The sequence below is a fragment of the Myzus persicae genome, unplaced genomic scaffold (genome assembly GCF_001856785.1).
Source record: "Myzus persicae strain clone G006 unplaced genomic scaffold, MPER_G0061.0, whole genome shotgun sequence".
Lineage (NCBI taxonomy): Eukaryota > Metazoa > Arthropoda > Insecta > Hemiptera > Aphididae > Myzus > Myzus persicae.
In genome coordinates this window covers 1-9,461 of record NW_019104280.1, presented here as the reverse complement: position 1 = coordinate 9,461, position 9,461 = coordinate 1, and the positions used below count along the sequence as shown (strand labels likewise).

The 9,461-nt window shown below is 31.2% G+C and overlaps 1 long non-coding RNA gene across 1 annotated transcript; it reads left to right on the top strand.

Moving 5' to 3' along the window:
- The first annotated feature begins 548 nt into the window (after nt 1-548).
- On the top strand, nt 549-5,739 carry LOC111040847. Its single transcript, XR_002605253.1, has 3 exons — nt 549-1,067; nt 5,512-5,574; nt 5,727-5,739. It is a non-coding gene; the product is annotated as an uncharacterized LOC111040847 (long non-coding RNA).
- The last annotated feature ends 3,722 nt before the right edge of the window (nt 5,740-9,461 follow it).

Below are 9,461 nucleotides of genomic sequence, written 5' to 3'. Positions count from 1 at the left end.
AAAAACGCTTCTGAAAAATTACTTTGATGTATTAAAAATAATATAAAACACTTTTTCAATATACGTATGCGATGCGAGCTGTGCATATTTAAAATGAAAATCAGTCAAAGCTAGAACAAATATTTTTTTAATTAAAAATATTATACATACAAACAGAAAATAGTTCACCCAATTTAAATAGTATTCTCTTTTGAACTACTATACGGTTCACATGATTAAAAAAATAGTTTTTAATTTTTCCATGTACTCACTATTTGCTGTAATGTTTTAGTGAACAAGATAATATTACACTATTTTAATAAACCTAAAAAATATTATAGTATTATACCTTATACGCGTGGATGAATAATCGTGAGCACGTACAATATAATAGGTCATACATAATGCTATTGATAATAATGTGATATTATATAGTATTATAAGTTATGACAAAGTATTTTCACATGAGTAGAAATATCTATTATTTTCTCTATGTAGATTTTAATTTTAAAAAAATGTATAGATATTAGAAATAATATACATTCATATATACCTATGTGTTATTACAAATGATCACATTTTTACCTAATACAAATCAATATACGTAAGTGTTCACAGTTTACTTATTTTAGTAATAATACATTAATGTACTTCAATAATGAAGAGTTGTTAAGTTTTTTCACACTTAATTTATACTTTCTAATATATTAATTTTGTTGCTAAAGGTAAAGTAATATGTGAATTAAATTGAAACTATTTTGTGAGTTTCAAAAATTAAATTTCATCACAATAAAAAATAATTATTATGTATTATAATATTGAACATTTACAGGTTGAGCCACGTCAATAGGGCCAAAAATAGATGTGTTTTTATCAACGCTCAATATGAGTAGGAAGGTCTAAATAAGCTCATTCGACACGTCAGATGTTGTCTTTTAGTTGTCACTGTGGCGTAGTTGAGTGTCGTTCACTGTATGTTTGCATACGACGCGTTTGGGAAAAGCAATGAATCGGTAGCTGGGGTACAGCTTGCAGTTCAGACATCACTTCAACGTTGGTGCTGTTCCCAATCGAAAAACAATTATGAGGTGGGTCGATAATTTTCGAACAACGGAGACAGATAATTGTTTTTAATTAAGTTAATTTTAAAATGTAGAGTTTTCTTTTTATTGAATTCTAAACAACAGAAATCTAATTATTTGAAATAAAAATAGCTCAATGATGTTTGTACAACAATATCTATCAAAATACTACGTACACTTATAATTTGATTCATTGGTAAAATATATGATAGATATACCGTTATTTAGAATACCTGCATAGTTATTTAAGAAATTCAAAACTCAAACAAAATGTGTATATCTAGATAAAAAACACTTAGTTTTACACAAAGGATGGCATTAATAATTAATTATTGAACAGCCGATGTGGGTCTTCTACGCAGTGATGTACCTATATTGCCTATACATAACGCCGTTCCACATTTTACGCTAAAAAGTTAGATTAAATATTGGATTGTGTTTGGAATAATTAATCTTGCTGCATCCTTTTAGACACAGAATTGTGGCACTATCAGCGGCTACAATAAAGGTTAATTTGAAAGATAAATTTATTTATTGAACTATAAGCGATCGTAATAATTGAAGTAAAAAGTGTAAATCTATAGAACAAAATGGAAAATAAAAAGAACAACTTCCGCTGAGATAGTGAAAAAAAAATAGAAAGTTCATAGTTTAAATTTGATTTACACACATTCGCTAACTAAAGTGTTGTGAAGGTTTGAAATTTATTGTATATAGATATAAAACAGGTCGTCCAACACGTGTGTTTTCATTAAATCAAGATCAGTTTTTTTGTTCAACAAAGATTATAAAAATGAAAAAAAATTCACCAACAACACAATGAGATAACCGCGTGCATTTAAACTATATAATATATCATAATACTATAATAACATGACGTGGTCATTTATTATTACGATACATGTCTTATCGATCGTGCCGTTTTTTTATAAATCTATCCTTCTGCAAGTTTTTTATGTCTACTCGTCATGGCAATAACAATCTAGTATCAATAAGGTATAAAAAATTTTTTAATCAGTATTTTGCAATAGTCTAAAAGTGCAGTGTTCTATGCATAAATTCCATGACATTAGGTGACCTTGTTATTTCTTTATATTTTTCATTGACCGTGCGGCGGCGACAATATAGTGAATATCAGCCGTTTTCTTCTCGTGTCGCGTGTCGGGGTCAAAAGAGTGGTGTGTAAACTTGGTATAAAATATGTATTCGAGTTTAAATTCTAATGAGTATAATAACACAACCTATGCAGTTTGTCCGTGCATCTCACTGTGCAGCAGTACACTTTTATAGTTACTATAATACACTCGGTGTCGACTTCTGGAGCCAAATAATAATGACAAAAAGTGCCACCGGTCGGCGTATCGACAATTTTTAGTTTTTTCGTTTTATATTCATATTATTGTCACGCATATCGCTTAGTTTATTATTTCTTCTTCTTCTTATTATTATTATTATTATTATTACCTACTATATCGTATATATAATATCATTCGGATCCGATCGATTTCACGTGCGCCGACAGTGGTATTATTATTATTATTATTATCATCATGCACGCACGCACTCACGCACGCACTCACGCGACTATATTATAATAATAATATATACATATCATTACGCCGTTTATGCGTGTGCTACTTCGTCGCCCCCTGTCGTTGTCTTATACACGCGTTATACATATATATATATAATATATTATCTCCGACCTTAGTCACCCTCGCGTCACTTCTATCCCTAGATCATGTATATTGTATGTAATATTATGTATGTGTACACGTATATGTATATTTATATGTGTATATATAATATATATAAATTATATAGGTATACGAGTGTCCCGAGATCTAGTCGCTCTTTACCCGGCCAAGGTTGGCCCGTCGTCGTTTATCGCGTCCGTTTCGCTGTATATAACATCGTGTCGTACAATAACGACTGAGACCGGCGGCGGGTAATTTCGCCTCCACCGCCGCCGCCGCCGCCGCCCGAGGGAAATCAATAGCGAGCGGCGCTTTGCTCCGACAACGACGGTCGCCCAGCGCAAAATAATGCCACACACACACACGCGCACGCAGGAACAATACTCCGACACACACATGCACACACATGTGGTGAAGTCTCACATCGATGTCGGTTTGGTATTAAATTCGTATTAATATAGAGGTCCAAAAGTATACATCTCAACGCGTTCCTCAACGATTTCTGAATCAAGAGCGCACGTTCTTCGGGGATCCCCCCGAGCTATAATAAATAATATGTAATATTATAACACTGTCGTTTTGCACAGCGAGCCTGCGATCCTCAGCGGGAAACGAAGACAGTCGTGATCATTATGCGCACCGTCCTTCGCGGGAATAATAATCAAACGCCAGCTGTGACAACAACCGCGGATAAGACACGCGATCGCGAGCGCGGCTTAACGCTGCAGCAGCACCGCCGCGGGGCCCGCAGAGCATACCGCGGTTGACAACGCGGTGATCAACCCTACAAGACCGCGAACACGGTTGAGGTAGGTATAATGTGCCGGTGTGATGGTACACGCCCGAAATCGAAACGACCACCGCGCAAGAAAAAAACGCTTCACTCAATATATAACTACAGCCGTAGGTATAATGTGTAAAATATTATTGTTTTTTTTTTTTATCTACCCGTGTAATCGCCGCGATTCGTCAAACGGACAGCATACGTCAATAACCTACACGTAATGTAAACAAGAAAGACAAGGTGATATAAACGGGCAGTAAAAAATTATTGCCGACCAATCCAACGGTTAATTAGGTAAACGTTGATTATTAGTTTTTTCAGCGACAAAAGGCAAACGGATTTCTGCAGATGGGTACTAAATTTATACTTTTGCCAATTTAATTGAATTATTTCGATTTAGTATGTGTAGTGGGATTCAAACAATATATTATAATATTATACTTTCTAACTGTACCTAAATGGGAATATTAATTCCCCTAAACGAATTCGTTCAACTGTGGTACAGATTCGTTAACGATTTTTTATTTATAATTTAATTTCGAATAATTGATTTTACTTTTTCATTTATTTAAACGTGTCATTTGTTAAAAAAAAAAATATGGGAGGAATCGGTTCGAAAAATCGTCGTGGGATTGAATTATGACGGTTAATTAAAAGAGAAAATTGGAAAATGATTCGTAAAGTGAAATATTCTGTTTCGTTCGCCAAAAGCGATTGTTGTGTAATTGGTGTGCAAATTGTGCTTGTTGTTTTATGACAAAAACGACGTTGTTTCTACTTCCCAACAGAATTAAACTTTCTCTCTTTCCGTATATATTATGTATATTTTATAGTGCATACAAATTATCTACAATAACATATATGTAATCCACGAGTCTGTTTCGATGAAAAAAAATAACCCAACGGGTCTGCATTCAACGATAACCGCAATAATATTATTTTGATCATAGTTATTTTGTAGTTTGTTCGTTACATTTTCAGACAATAATTATCATTATTTCCCTAGTCAAGAGTTCATAATGAATAATCTATAAAATAGATATTTGACTTAATTGCTAAACTAATTAGGGAGAGCTATGCGGAGACTATACCCATCTAAAAATGTACCCATTCGAGATACATAGGTACTAAATTAATGTCTTTATAATTTTATGTAAATTTAAAAAATGTATAAAAAAATGTACGATATTTATTCAATCATGCTGTTTACACTACTATAATATGAAATGTAATCTTTTTATTTGTCATAAGCATGGCTTTTGTGATTTCTAAACAATAAATCCTATAGTTACACACACAAACTTTAGCAATTACGTTTATTTTTTTCACACTTCTATTCTATAATAATTAACAGCACATACACAATCATAATACAATAATATGAAAAGATTAATGTTTAAGTATGACACGATTATAGTTGATTGAAAAATCTTCAAATCTCATCTATATTCTTTTGCTTCTGGAGTTACAATATTTTTTTTTTTAAAACAAGTATTAGGAAATATCTGATATAGGAATAAGAAATATTTATAAAATCAATAACGTTGAAAATAATGCAAACGAAACTCTTTTGTGTTTGCCTAATCGAATTTCGTTTATTTCTACCGTAGTTAGTATATCGGTATGATATTATAAATTATAATATATGTATACCTGTTTTGGATATATTATTATTATGCGTTTATTTTCGATATCGCCTTATTATTTTCGACACGAGAATCATCTACTTCATGTATAATATAGTCTACCGGATATATGTAAATAAATTTGCATACAAAATATCACACATCGTGATGACAGAAGAAAGAACCTACCACGGTGGTTACAGTCTGCCTCGACACAAGGTCCTTATGAGGTTTACAATAATAATAATAATAATAATAATAATAATAATAAGCTACGTTAGATATCTTTCGCTTATAACTATGACCTCTACACGCGTTTAAGGACGTGTTTTATTCTTTTGCAGTGTTGCCCGAGCCACTTCTATACCGTCTGGACAACTACCAAAGGTGCATTATCGTCATAGCTGGTAGGTATGAAATTCGATTATTTTTATTTTATTTTCTTTTGTCTTCTGACTTTTAAATACATAAACAAGTAGTAGATAGTATATTTTACTATTAATGGTTATCTATTTTACAAATGTTCAACAAATTTAATTCTGTTAACAATAACTTTTAGATGACATACGTCAGGAAAACTTTGAACTAATAAAAAACAAACAAAAAAAAATTTTGATTCAAAGTTGGGTGGTTACTGGTATACTTATTATAGTATGCATGCGCAGTGCGCACTGGTCAGACTCTGCACAGTGGTATTGAATAATACCAGTTCCGTATACATTATAAATACTTAGGTATGTACATATTATTAAATCAGTAATATATAATATATGGTATACAAAACGGGAATAAAAAAAACTTGACATCGCCAAATGGAAATTTACATGAAGATTACAATTTCTTTGGGGTATGTCGAGTTTGTATATAATATATATATATATATGGCTTAATATTTTATATTGTTCCACAAAACCGTTGCTCACATAAACTTCCCTCGTAGTAACTCTTCCAGATTTATTGCGCTGGCCCAACGTTGAAACCCAATTAAAAGCCAAACAATGGCTGCCACCACCGCCGCCGTTAGAAACGTATATATACACAATTTCCATTTATTATTCCCTAGTCACATCCATCTACCGGTGGCGGCACAACACTCTCTGCTCTCGTGCTTCATCCACCCTCGTCGTCTACCCTCATCACCTGTAGGTCTGTAGCACGACCACCGCCGCCGATCTCGCTTCACGCCTCTCGCGCAAAAGATAAGCTCGTTTTTGTTTCAGGTGTATAAACGCGGTTTTTATCGGTTTACTCACTCTCTCTTATTCGCTGTATATATATTTGTATGTGTAAGTGTGTATTTTATTTTTGATGAATTATCCTTCTGCGATAAAGAAGACGGACAGAATATTTCCAAAGCCAAGGGATTACCGGAGAGATTTATAAATAAAGGACCAATTTTTTTTATGTTTATTTTTTTATTTTAATACAACCGAACAATCCACCAGTTACGCTGAATTCCCAGGGCTGCGTATAATATATTTATATGCACACTCGACTCAATTAAAAACAATCAATTATGTCTACCAAAATACGTGGTGTTTATATATGTCCTGCACTCCTGCAGGAAAAAATAAAAACCGGCCTCGCGTAAATAGCACACAGGGGCATTGTTAAGGGAGAGAAGTGAAAAATTGTAAAGGTGGAGTATTTTATATTTGTTCATAATTTATATCCGTCGCCCGAGCTCGATGCGAATAACGTAAATGAGAGTACATTCCACCTACACTGAATTATATGAATTTATCTAGCCCATTTGATAGGTGAGAAGGGCAAGTGGGAAGAGCTACAGACCTACAGTATATAATATTACGAAAGTAATATCTAGGTACAAAACTGAAGGAACGTTGTTGTCGTTTATCGTATACCATACCTACGTTATTATCGTCCTAATAAAAAAAAAAAACACTTCTTTCATTTAATGTGAAAAATCGCATAAAATAAATATGAGAAACCATTAGCATAATATTATCATCCGTATCTTATTATACCTATTATACCTATTATACAGCAATAGAAAATGGCTTAGTATAATATTTTAAATAAATGAACTAGGCAGTACGAATTATTTTCAAAAACGAAACGTTGGAATCAGTCAACTAAAAACTTTTGTTGGACATCGCATAATATCAGTATAACACATATGTACCTACATTGCTTTTTTATTATGCCCATTTTTATTATTATTTGAGTTGGCAAGTAAGTTTGTGAAAAATAATGTTTCATATGTATCTACTAGCTGCGGCACAACAGTTCGGTTTTTGGTAAACAAATATCATATTGTGTTCTCCTTCGATGATATTGTTCCATTAAACATTTTTTTACTGCGATTTAGTTAATGTTCAATCGAACCCCTTAAAAAACGTAAAAGCCTCATCTAAATAACATAACCGAACGATTGACATAACGTACGGTGATCATATTCAGCCGTTAGGCGCCTAGGAAGAGAGTAGAATTATTACAGTTACATGGTATTCTTTCTTATGGGGGAAAAAAAGTTTTGTGTATAATGTATATATATGTGAAAAGTTGGTCGTTTCGTATTACTATTAGTTCTGTGCCACTCTGGTAGATATTGTATAAGTATTATCTATGATAACGTAAACGTTTATGGTGGTACTTTTCACGGCAATGTCGCGTAGTTTAACCATTATAATCGTTCGGAAACATCAGAAAAACCTTTTCATTTATAATCTACTGTTTAAATACATTGATACCCATAAAAAAATATAAAAGCTGTAGTTTTTTTCCGTCGAACATAGTTTTTTAAGAGTTTGTTTTTATTTGTGTATACTTCATTTTTATAATTTTAAATATGTCGGTTGCAATGTTTTTTTCTTTGGAAACCATTCATTTATCGTAAGAAAAAAAATACATAAGTAAACACAATATTGAAATAATTTTAAAATATAATATGACTGCAAACACTTTTACGTATATTTAAATAAATGCTGGTTAGTCTGGAATGGACGTTTCGAAAACACCACTGCGACAAACATAAAGTTCTACGTACGATAGAAAAAAGTTAAAAGTGGCTTTTAAATTATGCATATTTATAAAGAAAAACTTTAGCCAAAAATTGATTAAGCTTTTCTTGATGTAGAACTTTATTGAAAACTTATTTCTAAAGTTCATGACGATTAAGTATTCCGACGATTTGATTATGTTATTTTTCTAAAAAGTTTCTAGTGAAGTAAATTTTAATTAATTGTTTGTCAAAATACGAACACAGGCTAATATTCTGATCTGAAGCCAAGAGCGGTTACTTGATAAAATTTTAATTGACAATTAAATTCAATACTCAATTGATGTCGTCAAGTAATTAGATTCTCTTTTTACGAAAATACAGTTTTATGAATAATAAATTATCTTACTTTTTAATCATACATTTCATGTAAAACTATTCGCTTTACAGCTAATTAGTGTCTAGTTTCATTATTTATGATTATAATTTTCGGTATATTTATAAAAACCGACTAAAATTGAGTCTTACAAATTAAAAATTAAAAATATGGGTTTTTAATGAGTTAACTTAAAAAAGCTTATAAAAAGATATAGCATTATTTTATATATATAGAAGTAATTTATTAAAGAACACAGCACTATAACAGTAGAGATAATATAACAACGTATTATGTGGAAATCCGTTCATTGCTAATTTATTACAAAAAATATTTAACACAAGAGGTTGTATAGAACATACAAACAATAGGTATAATTTCTGGTAAATTATTTTTTGTTACTACGTTTCCATTTAATAATAAAATATAATATATTGATATTTTCTAAATGAAAAAGAAACTTATTTTGAAATAAAATAAATAGATGATGACACATAATCGTAGTATACTCTTAATTTCAAATTTAAATGCAACAATATTACTGTCAAAATAAAATTTTATTTGCCAAAAAAGTGTTAATATTTGGTTATAAACATAATATGACCCAGTCCATATATTTATATTTTTAGGTTTTTTGCGATAATATTTCAAGGAGGAAAAGCAAAATAATTCAATACTTTATTAAGTTCCTTAAAGTATTTACTCGGTTCAAAATAAGGTTAAAATTGTGTTATTTTCAGAGTTGTAAAAAGTTACTGCGGAACAAAGAATAATGGATTATTATTATAATAATTTTGCAAGCGTGTATGTAGATTGGGCTTAAACAAAAACGTCGATGAAAAAAGTAGTAATCTTTATTTACGAATAATATCAATAAATATTACATAATATTATAACATTGTAAAATATAAAGAATCTTATATGGAAGAAAGTTTAAAAGACGAGTTTTATCCTCA